Source organism: Anser brachyrhynchus (assembly GCF_964034855.1).
Source record: "Anser brachyrhynchus genome assembly, chromosome: 5".
NCBI lineage: Eukaryota > Metazoa > Chordata > Aves > Anseriformes > Anatidae > Anser > Anser brachyrhynchus.
The window spans coordinates 46,336,289-46,348,288 of record NC_137699.1 but is presented as its reverse complement, the minus strand read 5'-3'; the positions used below and the strand labels follow the sequence as shown (position 1 = coordinate 46,348,288).

Genomic DNA, 12,000 nt, shown 5'->3' with positions numbered 1-12,000 from the left:
TACCACCTCCAGGTTTTAGCTTTTCCATAGAATTAAAATGAAGAGAAAGGATTCAGTCTTTTCACTGTATAATTTTCTTGCCTTTCTTTTCAGGGTAACTTGTATGCTTTTTTTTTTTTTTTTTCTTTTTACAGGGAAGAGCTTGCATCCTTTAGCTGAGTTATGGACAAATGGACAAAAAGATAAAATTTACATTGCCTTTGATTGTGCATATGTACAAGGGTTTAGATTTATAAGTAAATATTCTGTCACGTTTGACTGATAACAACTTGCCCTTACTCCAGAATAATCCAAAATGTAACCCTAAGATTACAAAAGACAGAAGTAACTCATCTCATCTCATGAACAATTGGCAAATATATGTCAGAGGGACACAGCAGTTAGCAGTTCCATAAAAATCCTCTTTTATAATCCTTGTGACACAGATGCACATCCTAAATAGTCAGAAAATCAAATATTGTTGCTGTTAATGTTTTGTCAAGCAATTTGGCCAACTTACAAATATAGCATGCCTTGTCCTTTGAATTGTGTATGGTTTGCACTATGCTAAGAATGACAATTACAGAATTTAAATGCATCTGCCAATGGAACAGATGGCCTTGTAGTTGGAGGACAATGCAGAACAAAAAAAAGACAAGAAATGTTCAAATAAAATCCAAACTAACAAAGAAATCTAAACTAGAAGCTGATATACAGAACAAGAAATAACTTGATTTGAAAAAAAAAATAGTCTGAATTGGACTTGAGATACTTTCTCAGGAAAGCATGGGATGTGGATGTCCATGCTTCCATCACATTAAATCATTTCTAATCCTTAGCCGTCTGGTGGCTCAGTTACATTGATGTAGTTAATTTGGTCCTACGTTATGCTAAATTTAAGGTTTCTATAAAGGCAGGTGCATGAGGATTCCTACAATATGGAAATTTTACTTGTAGAAACAGATCTTAGGATGTAAATACTGCCAAAGTCATAAAAAAAAGAAAAAAAAAAATGAGAGAGAGAGAGAATTACGATAGTCCTCCTGAACATGATTTTAAATAGCTGAAATCCTATAGACATACATAGTTAAATTTCTTTTCTTATTGTACTTCAGTGACTAACTATGATTCTGATAATCAATGACAGATAGCAAAAAAATAATAAAAAAACTAATACTGATCTTTTCAACAACATAAGTTGTTTTACTAGCACAAGTATCCTAATCACATCTCCACTGTGGCAGATAGTTTACAATACACTGAATAAGAAGATATTTCTGCCCTGTTCAGTTTACAATCTAGGAAGCAAGAAAATATCTGTGTGTATATGAAAAGAAAGACATGGCCAAATCTATGTGATATAACAGTGTGGAAGACAGGTGCCATAACAGTTGAAATACTATCTTTTTGTTTTCATTGTCAAAGCACCGGGACAAAAAAAAAAAAAAAAAAAAAAAAAGGCAGAATAAAGATCTTAGTGTTGGAATCAGATAGATTTGCAGAAATACACAGTGACTTCTTCCTATGTAGAAGAGTCAGCACGGGAAAAAGGGCCCAAGGACTCTTTTGGAAAATATAATGAATTGAATGCAGCTGTACAACCAATTAGAAATGGAACTTGACCTTAATACCAAACAGAAGACAATAGGAAAGGTGAATATCAACTAAGACATACTATTAAAAAATGTGTTAAGAAAAGCAAAAGGAGAATAAGAAGGGATCTTTAATGATTTAATAAAGCAAAACTGACCAACATCGCTGATTCACAGTTCCCTATGATTCAATATATTATTTTCTTAACAAATAATACTGTAGCAAACCTTATTCTAGTATAACCAAATCCATCAAACTGAGGGTTCGTGCTTTTGTGACAGAATCATAGATGGCGTAAATTCAGCCAAATGTTACTTGATAGTGGTATTATCTGAATTGTTTCTTTTTGTTGCATCAGGTCCATATTTGTCCCAAATTATTTTATTTTTATTCATACTTACTGTTGGTGATATCTCTCTCTTTGTTGTCTTGCCACCAGTGTGCACCTATAATTCTAGTTGGTTCCCCTGGATAGTATTTCTTATAGTCTAATTGTTCTGTATGCACATACTATCTCATTGAAGTTCACCTTGCCAGGTTCTTTCATTTGACTGCAGAAAAATTTTATTGAGGAGGGAGGATTTATCACTAAAGATTGTTTCCTGTGATTTCATCCGCGAAGTGTTTTTCCTATTTAGCTATATATTCACATTTAAATGAATCATGTTTCTGTGGCACCAGAATGCCTCACAGGAACTAAAAATAAATATACAATGTTCCATACCAAGGTCCTGGGATTTAACAGATCAACTTTTATTTGCTTAATTTTCCATTTCTTACTGTATTTGCTTATTTTTGTTCTTCTCAGTATCTTTCCTTTTTAGTTATTTAATTTTATTTAAAACTGGAAAATATATCTTTTAGAAGCTCTACTTGAAAGAAATGTGTCTTTTCAATTGTTTAGAAGATTTTGGCTCTTTTTTTAACCATTTTTAACCATATCTCCAACTGTATATGAGTTACAAGGGCTTATCTTTATTTCTAAGGAAGATCTATCCCCTTCTTTCATGACTGTCATCTTTGAAGTAGAAAATTCGTCCTACATTCCTCAAGAGATCACCATTAAGGAGAAAAGATGAAAGTTTAAAGTAGCTCTTGTATTACTGAATTAATGCATTGTTTCTATTTGATGTCAAATTGTTCATGAGTGATGTGGCTACACCGGCTACAAAAAAAAAAAAAAAAAAAAAGGGTTCGAAGTTATAAAGAGGTGGTCAAGTAGTAGATGGGATCACAGTTTTCTGTCTGAAATCCAGAGGGAAAAAGTGAGATGAGTTTGGGAAGAGATCACAAAATGAGGACCTTCCACATCTCAGATCTATGTTACAGTAAGGTGACTTCTGATAAGGCTTGCAACTTGTTCTTTAAAATCAAATTTGAAATTTGTGCATGTTCTTTAGATTGAGTTTTGATTTATCTTATGTATGTAGTCAGACTGTATTTATTGCATACTGAATATATATATTTTCATATGCATGACCCATTTATAGCTCATTATCTCTCTCCCTGTATCCAAATTTTCCACAGTAGTCTGTATATGATATATATCACATGTTATGTTCTCATTAATTTTTTGGAGGCTTGTAGAAACATCAAGACAGGTAAAAATATGTGATTTTTTTTTTTTTTTACTGAAAGTAATCTGATATTTGAACATCTGCTTATTTGAGAATACATTTATTATTAATCTGGTTTGTCTACTGGAGGAGTCTCAAGAATATCTCTATTTTCTTCAAGAAAAATCTCTCTCCTGTAAAGGGCAAGTGTTGACCAATGACTTATGGCATTGATTTAATTCTAGTAGTCACTTTTCTGTTATAGGAACTCTGAGGACAGGCTGGGTCTCCAAGCTGTGATAAAGTATAGTTTAAGTATGCCATTTATTTTCATCCTTTTGTGATTAACTGATCATTTAGAATGTTGATTATTTAATCATTCAAAATATTAATCAGCATCCAGCCAAACAATAGCCCTAATTTGGTGTAACAGCAATGACCAGGTGGCCACTGAAAGGAAGAAATCTGTCCAGTTTAAAAGCTGACTAGATTTTGCTCAAATGCTCACTTTTAAACTCACTTCCCTGCTTGCTGCTGAAAGATCAGTATGGAACTGGCATTTCACCAAAATCAAACCTTTTGAACACTGATTTTTACTCAGAAAATGCCTGCATTGTTTCAAAATCCAAAAGAACTTTCACACAGGCCAGGAAAATTTTTGTCACACCGTCACAAAATCTGTTTGCAAATACATATTCCAGCAGCTCCCTCTGAGCTGATCAATGTGATGATTCAGAGTAACTCTGTAAGGGCAACCAAGCTCACTGTCACTATGTAAGGAAATTCATTATTGCACAATTAGGTGTCTAAAATATCCTGTCTATATCATCTTTGCTATGTTTGATAAATCAAATTCCCTGCTTCAAAATGGTCTATTTCCTTTGGTGAATATTGAGAAATACTTTTCCACTGCTGAATACTCTGAAAGTTATCCTCTCATTGTATGCTTAGTATAACTGGGAACAGGTTTGCCAAGTTGGCTCTTCAGGCTCAAGATTTAGTGTAGGTTAGTGGGCAATGCATTGCTGTCCTGGCAGTTGTTTCTCTCGCCTTTATTACAAAATAGCACCTGATTTATGCATGCCTCAGTTTACTGAAATAAAAAGCCTTTTTATAGTGACGTTAATGATTTTTTTTTCATAATAGTATTTTCTTGAATTAATAAACATTTCCTGACCTACGTAATTATTGCATTGATAAACACAGTAGAAATAATGTTAATGCTAACTGTACTTTCGCTACGTGGAATATTCTGCATGTAATTTGCTGTATGACCAAAGAGATGAGAATTTTTCAGAAAGAAAAACAGTGGGCAGACAGGTTGCAATATGCAGCTACTTTGTGTTTCAGTTTAACTTTCCAGATAAAAAATAGAAATAGAGGATACTCTAAATTCCTCATATCACCAATCACAGAATCATAGAATATCTTTTCAGTTTCACTTACAGTTTCACTTCAGTTTTTACCTTTTTTCACCTCGGCACCCCTCAGTTTCCTGTAAGCTGATCAAGCCAGGTACCTCAACTACTCCTCAAAATTCATGCCCTCTAGATCCATCACCATCTTTATTGCTCTCCTTTAAATAAATTCTGATTTTTTTTTGTAGCTGTTTTTTGTTTTACTTGCCTTTTTTTTTGTTTGTTTATTTTACTTTGTTTTGTTTGTTTTTGGTTATAAGACTTCTGTTGAGAAAGACTCTTATTCAAAACTCAAATTGTGGACAAAAATGCATAAACATAAAAGAGAAGTTCCTGACCAAACTTAAAAATTAAATAGTCTCACAGAAAAGCCCAATGTTAAGAACATAGGAAACCTGAGGTTCAAGCTCCCCTGCTCTTGACTCACAATGGATTTGGACCTGATTATCTTGTGTCATAAGCAGGTTATCTTTTATCTCTGGCCTTTCCCAAGACATAATTTTCATACAATCCTTTAAGTATCTTGTTTTTATCTCAGAGCAGAAATAGAAAATATTTTGAAGAAGTTTTCTTTTATCCACATAAGTATTTTTATTGTCTGCAAAAACAAATGTTTTTTCCCTTCCATTTCCCTCAAGCTCTGTTTTTAAAACAATCAATAGAACAACAGAATAAAAGGCCCAGGAGTTGTTACAGTTTGTGTACAATGAACAGTTTGTGTATTGATGAGCCAATATTCCACAGTGGCTTTAGAAAGCTGTTGACCACATGGGTTTAGTCTTCCCACCCATGCCAGTCAAATTCAAAGCTAGCATTAAGCTTCTTTGAAGGATATTTTTCTGCCAGTTTTTTGTTCATATAGAACTGTGGACTCTAACATGAAGTCTGTCCCTCATGACTAGAAGAGTACCCAGCCTAGCTGTGGTCTAATTTCACTGGAGACCTTTATTACATACAAGAAAATATTAAGTAAATTTAAATATTCTTGATAGCGTGCAGTGTATTGACACAGTATATGTTCATGCATAACACGTGTGTAATACATATTTTCCAAATAAAAACTCTCTAAGGTAATAAATACTGTGTTTGGTTTTAGTGAAAAAATGTGGAGAAAAAAATTGTCTGAATTATAATTATAATTAATTACTTCAATTGTTAGAAAACAGAATTTAAAATGCTTATGGCTTTCAAATGTTTCTTCACTACATGTAAGCTAACTAAAATAGTAGTGTCTGAGAGCAGATAAAGAAAGGCACAGAGACTCATTTGGCATGGATATGTTAATATGAAGTAAATGAGAAAGTGATGTGAATGTATTTTGAGTTTAAATGGTAATATGGTCAGTGGCTGGAACATACGCAGGCATGACACTGACTCCATAGAGGATCATAAAAGATCATTTTGATAAAATGAAATAGGAACTAAACCAAGACTTTTGCTCATCATTATACTTCTCAAATTTAGAAGAGCAAGTAAGTGCTGTAACAGCTTAGAATTCTAAAATGCAACACTCAGTGGTGTGCAGATGGCCTTACGTCTGCTACAGACTCTAACATGTCCCTGTGGACTACTCCAAATGGTTCTCCAGCTACAGGCTCATACATCCCACACAATATATTGACTCTTCAGGAATCCATGTAGACTTTAGACATGTCTTGATTCTCTTAGATAAATGATGGCCAGATGTCACTGGTGTAAAATAAACAATGGGATACAACACTAAAGAATTCTGCACTGATGTGTGTCTTCAAATCCCAGGAATTTCCTAGCCAGTGTCAATTTTCTGGCAATAATAAAAATAATCATTGACATTTGGAATAAATTACTGTTAATATAGGTTTTAAAATAGACTTCAATATTAAAAAAATAAAAAATATTCAATATTAAATATTTAAAATATTTAAAAAATATTCAGTAAAAAGGTGCTTAAAGTGAATGCAATGTATAAGGAGATAGATACAAATACCACAATGATAAATAATGTCATAGAGTGTGAGGATCATTTGCTTGAATATGCTCTATAACAACAATAAGCAAAATTCTTATTTAATTTTTATTCTTTTTTAAACTTTGTTAAATACGTTCTTTAGGAAGTTGAAATTAGGAGAAAACAAAAAACAACAACAAAGAAACAACAACAACAACAAAAGGAAAATAAACAAGATAATTAGATGGGAGACAGATGAAAAGGATACTGAGATCTAACCTCTCTTTCACCTACCTTGCAATATGGCATCTGAGGACCAGAAAAGGTCTTACTAGCGCAAACATCTGCTTAAACTGTTGAATCTTTGATGCTGAAAAGGACTGCAGAAAAGTTACACATGTATAAAATCGATAGGGAATGAACTAATAAAAACAAACACAATCCTCAAGAAAATAGGTAGCTAAGGGGATCAGATAAAGAGGATCCAATCACAAATCAATGTTGTCTGACTTGACAGACGGACTGTATTCTTGACTCTCTTGATCTTAAGGGATCATACCCAACCTCCAGGTTGAGGACCTTATAAAGCTCCATAGCTTTCAATATCTAAAGGAAAATATAAAGGTACATATTTTATATAGGTATGGGAGCAAACAATACAGTGATGATCCAGTGTGCGCTATGACAAATGAAAGAGATTATTCAACTTCTGGTATAACTCTATAAAAGAATTAGAGCATAAGAATGAAATATACTACAAAGGCACCAAACACTCAGATGGTAGAGAGATTCAGTGCCACATACACAACTGATGGTGGGAAAGTGATGAAAGCTAGAAGGTGGTCACGAGCTTAGGCTAGCATCTAAGGTACCAGTTTACGAGTTTTCAGAAAGAGCAAATCAAAATGATAAGCTCAACAGATACAGATATCTGAACAGAATAAATTGGTGCTACTGGATTGATTCATTACAGGGGCATATGCAAAACTGAAGTAAACCTTGTGAGTAATATAATCTTGCCTAAACCCAAAAATGAACAACCATGCAATTAATGTGACAGCGAGTCAACGAGTCAACAGTAGTGAAATTTTCCACTCCAGTATGCCAAATATGCAGAGATTCAGAAAACTATACCCTTTTTAAAACTAAGGTAAATTATATAAAATCTGCCTTTGCCTCTTTTCATATTAATTTGTTACATTCTCTAAAAACAATCAGGAATTTCTTTACCTTACCTTGGGAGATGAGAAACAAATGTCTTAGTGGTTGCAGTGACTTTCTATTGTGTTACAAACTGGGATTCAGCACACTGATTCACCTCAGATTTACTGTGTGATCTTCTGGCAAAAAAAAGTCCTTCAAAGACACAATAAAATAGGAATACCACAGTTTTTATGATATGTTTGTAGTTTGATGATAACAGATCTGTCATACTTGCACATACTGGCATGAAGATTTTAGGCTTAAATATTCTGAAGTAGCACGTAACCATGGTATCTGACACCTACAGCAAAAGAAAAACTCTAGAACTCTCCAAAAATACCAGCTCAGAGGGGAAATCTGTTGATATTTGGTATGACAGAAGGGCAGGATGGGAACATATTTGCATGTGTTATGCATGTTTCAGACGTATTTCTATTAAATAGGCAATTAAACCTTTGAGTAAAGATAAGTTTGCAGTTTTGAGCACATACAGAAATCTAGACTCACACCGCATAAATGTTCCTGGGGTGAGTGGTTTCCTTAATCCTAATTAGTAGCTTTCAGTATTATGTTAAATTCAAGTCCCAAATAAGACAATATTAAAAAACAGTGCAAGAGTCTCCTGTGAGTAAGGACATACGAAGAATTTTAATCTCTTTTGAGCTGAAAAATTGTTCAGTTTACTATGCAATGCACTCTTTTTCAAGAGCTGACATAGCAAACACTCTGATATGTGGGATTTTTTTACAATGATAGTAGGCACAGGTCAATGGAGTAAGGAACAGGTAACATGTAAGTCATAGCATCATATCACAACTGAATTCAGACCTTAGCACCTGTAAGACTTAAAAACATTAGTGAAAGAAGGCTATTGCAAGAGGAGAAAGGAAACCAGTAGGCCTAGCAGTGTAGTCCACAGAGAAAGAGGCTATTGACATAGTTCAGTTGCAGAAGATTATTTTTCTTCTCTATTAAGCTTTCTGGTTAGAGCTTTTTTCTCCCTCTTAAACCAACATTGGTTAATGAACCACTATGAGACTACTTGAGGGAAGGGAAAATGAGTTCACCAGAAGACTGAATTTTTTTTATCATTTCCCCAAGTTAAGGATTTTGTCAGAGCTTTGAGCCAGGGCCTTTTGTAGTGACCTTTAATTTCAGCCAAGCTCTTGTTGCTATCTATCAAGGTAGATGACAACAAACAGCAACAAACCACTGGCCTAGGAAAAACAACAACAACAACAACGACAACAACAAAAACACCATAGTGACAAATGCCAAAATATGAGTAATGACATCTGTATTTGTCTGGTCATGCTCCATCCTTAAGTGTATTCATGTTCTCTGCACTGCTGTAGCACTTGAAATGGGTTGGATGTGAAAATTTCACTGAAACGCTTGGGGAGGTTAGGCTGGCTCCATGAGTCTCTGGTGTGATTTTGGGTATAGCTAGCAGTCTGAGACAAACTTTCTTCAGGTGTTCAGAATGGCATCACCTTTCCTCTAAACTGCTTTATTCCTAAGCTGTTAACAAGTACTACAGCTCCATCTATTCTGTGACTTTTCAATGAGTAAAATAAACTACTCAGGAGCACCAAAAGTCAAATCTGCATCCTTTGATAAGCTCAGAGAAAAAGTGCTAGAATTGGTGATTTGTTTCAAGGCTTCCTTTCTGTCCATATGCATAGTAGAGACACAAACTTAAGCAGACTGGGAAAATGATTTCACAGGGAATAAGAATTATTCCAGCAATATAATATATCTTTTCTTGTCTACAGAGTCATTGTTTTCACTTTCTTTAGGGGCAATACAAAAGAAATCAAAAGCACCATCTACTAGAAAAGGAAGAGTCCAGCAACTTGCCACACTGCCTGATGGAATTTCCTTCTCACCTGAGGACTGTCTAATACATAATTGGCAGTAAACTGGTAATAATTCCCAATATGACAAATCCTTTTATAGCTTTTATATAGTTCAGATAGATTAAGACCAGGATACAGAGGGAATCCAACAAATACAAGCATAGTGCTTATTTGCTATCAATAAGAATATGATACTGGTGACAATAACGTAAGGGCTGAAAATAATATATGTATTTCCCATAGTCTGTACAACAGAAAATTGGTTCATGTGCCACACCTTAGCCCATGTCAATACAAAGAATATTTTTCTAATAAAACGTTATTAAAAGCAAACAAATAAATATGTTTGCAGATGCAATGCAATTCACTGAATAAACAGGTTGCGTTAGATGATTGAAGTAAAAACTAGTAAAATAGTATTACCTAAAGCTTTACATGCTCTGTCTTGCTGGTTGTTCCTTGCCTTTCTTCTTTTTTCTCTGTTTCTTTCACTCTTTACTATCGTGACATGTCACTGAAACTCTTAGGACTCTGAAGATGTGTGTATATATATATATATATAATTTTTTCTTTTTTCTACAGATAAATGGGCTTCCTGCTGGATTCCTGAGTATATCCCAAATTCCAGAGATGTTTGGAGAGGCTATCTTTATTAACCAAAGTATGAGAGTAAGAAATAAACCAACAAAACAAAATGCTTTCTCTGGTAATGCTTCATGACTTTCTTTGTTGGCTTATCTGTTGCTACGAACACATTGGGATTTATGCTTGTTGAAGTAATTGAAAGAAACAAAATGCAGAAACTTGAACAATTTGTAACATAGCTTGAAATTATTAGTGGAGCTAGAGTATAGGCAATGAGAGGAGATTCCATACTAATTGACATAATACCCCATATTCAAGAAAAACTAAACAGTACAGAAACAAACTAAAGAAACAGAAGGAAGTGTAACCAGGCATCTAGACCCATCATGGAGATTTTTGTTTTTGCTGATCTTTCTGTCTCAACAGTTCCTGTTGAGCTCCACAATATAAGTCCCAAAACCTTCTGATTGGAGTGATGAAGATCCTATGGACAACTTGGAAGAGTAACCTGACACTGGTTTTGCAGGGAAATCTGCAAAATTTACTTACTCATAAGCCTTTCGTAAAAGCACTATGAGTCTTTAAGAACGAGACCTAACGTTTCTCCAAATTAGATCCGATCTTGTGAGGTCTTGTACTGTCTCAGTTGAAGACTTGACACTGACAGCTGTATAGTTCAAGTATAAGACAAAGAGAAATTTTTACTTGTTCATACCACTGCTGGTAGTAGTTTACCATCTTTTCATCCTTACCAATCTTTTAAGTTACTGATACAAAACTTTCCTTTTCCATGTATTCACACCGAGGCCGAAGACTGGGAGAGAGACTGGAAGACCCATCTCCAGCTGCATGGTACAGAGCTCAGAGAGCTGAGAATGTTCTCAGACACACAAGTGTGTAGAAAATTAAGTTCACTTAGAGAAATAAGAGTTCACTGGCAGCAGAATTAGATTCAAAAGCTTGTTGACATTTACATTTACAGAACAGCTGGAAAAAGTTGCTTATAGCTTGAAGGTCTGATCATCTTGTAGAGACTGAAAACTCTCTTTCTCCCTACAAGCCAAGAATCAGGACAATGCAAAGATTGCTTCAAGTTTTTTAGAAATATGTAGAATAAGCTTCTCCTGTAAGCTTCTTCTGTAAGATGTCATTAAAATATTGTTATTTACCTTACACATTAGTAATGAATTAGCTCACTAGTAAGATGTGAAGCAATGCTGGACCAAATCTTAGGAGATGAAAATATTATTTCTTTCTTTATTTATGAAAAAGTCACTTTAAAGTCAATGCATGAGAAAGAACATGACTGTAATATATATACTTATTTTTGATTTTTATTTCTTCACAAAATCTTTGCTGCTCCAGCAGATCTCATACTACATTAACATTTGCTTTCTATTTTCTCCTTGAAATTACCACAGCCTGATAAATAGTAAATAATATAAATTAAGCTTCAAAAAGAAAAAAAAAAAAAAAGGAAAACAAACAAACAAACAAAAACAGAACCAACTTGGAATAAAAACTGTTTATCCACCTGTGTTCATTTTCTTTCCTCTTGATAAACAGATAGAAAATTGATTCAAAACTAAGTAAGCACTTACTCATCTTCCCTCAGAAACTTGGATCTTTTGCCTTTGTATGCCTGTAGCGCAAGCTGAAGTCTCTAATGTATCTTCTAAATTCTTCAGTTAAGAATAAAGTAGTTTATGCATTGGAATACTGAAGCAAATTTTGATGATTGCTTTTGTCTATTTGGTTTTTATTTCTTTCTTGGAGAGATTCCCTAGATACAGTCCAAGCAATTTAGAAAAAAGAGTTATACTAATTAAATTTTATTATGTCATAATGAGGAGTTATCTATATGGACCCAAATGTTCTCA

The 12,000-nt window shown here is 34.1% G+C and overlaps 2 long non-coding RNA genes across 3 annotated transcripts in view; one reads left to right on the top strand and one right to left on the bottom strand.

Moving 5' to 3' along the window:
* LOC308195749 overlaps positions 1-7,044 on the bottom strand; it is a 26,099-nt gene extending 19,055 nt beyond the window's left edge. The window contains exon 1 of the long non-coding RNA XR_013951829.1: positions 6,768-7,044. This is a non-coding gene — a long non-coding RNA (uncharacterized lncRNA). The remainder of the gene's footprint in view (positions 1-6,767) is intronic.
* LOC308195750 lies at positions 2,120-12,000 on the top strand. Of its 2 annotated transcripts, none has more exons than XR_013951830.1 (3): positions 2,120-2,900; positions 9,476-9,601; positions 10,118-12,000. It is a non-coding gene; the product is annotated as an uncharacterized lncRNA (long non-coding RNA). The 2 variants fall into 2 exon arrangements; XR_013951831.1 differs by having other exon boundaries at positions 2,120-2,905.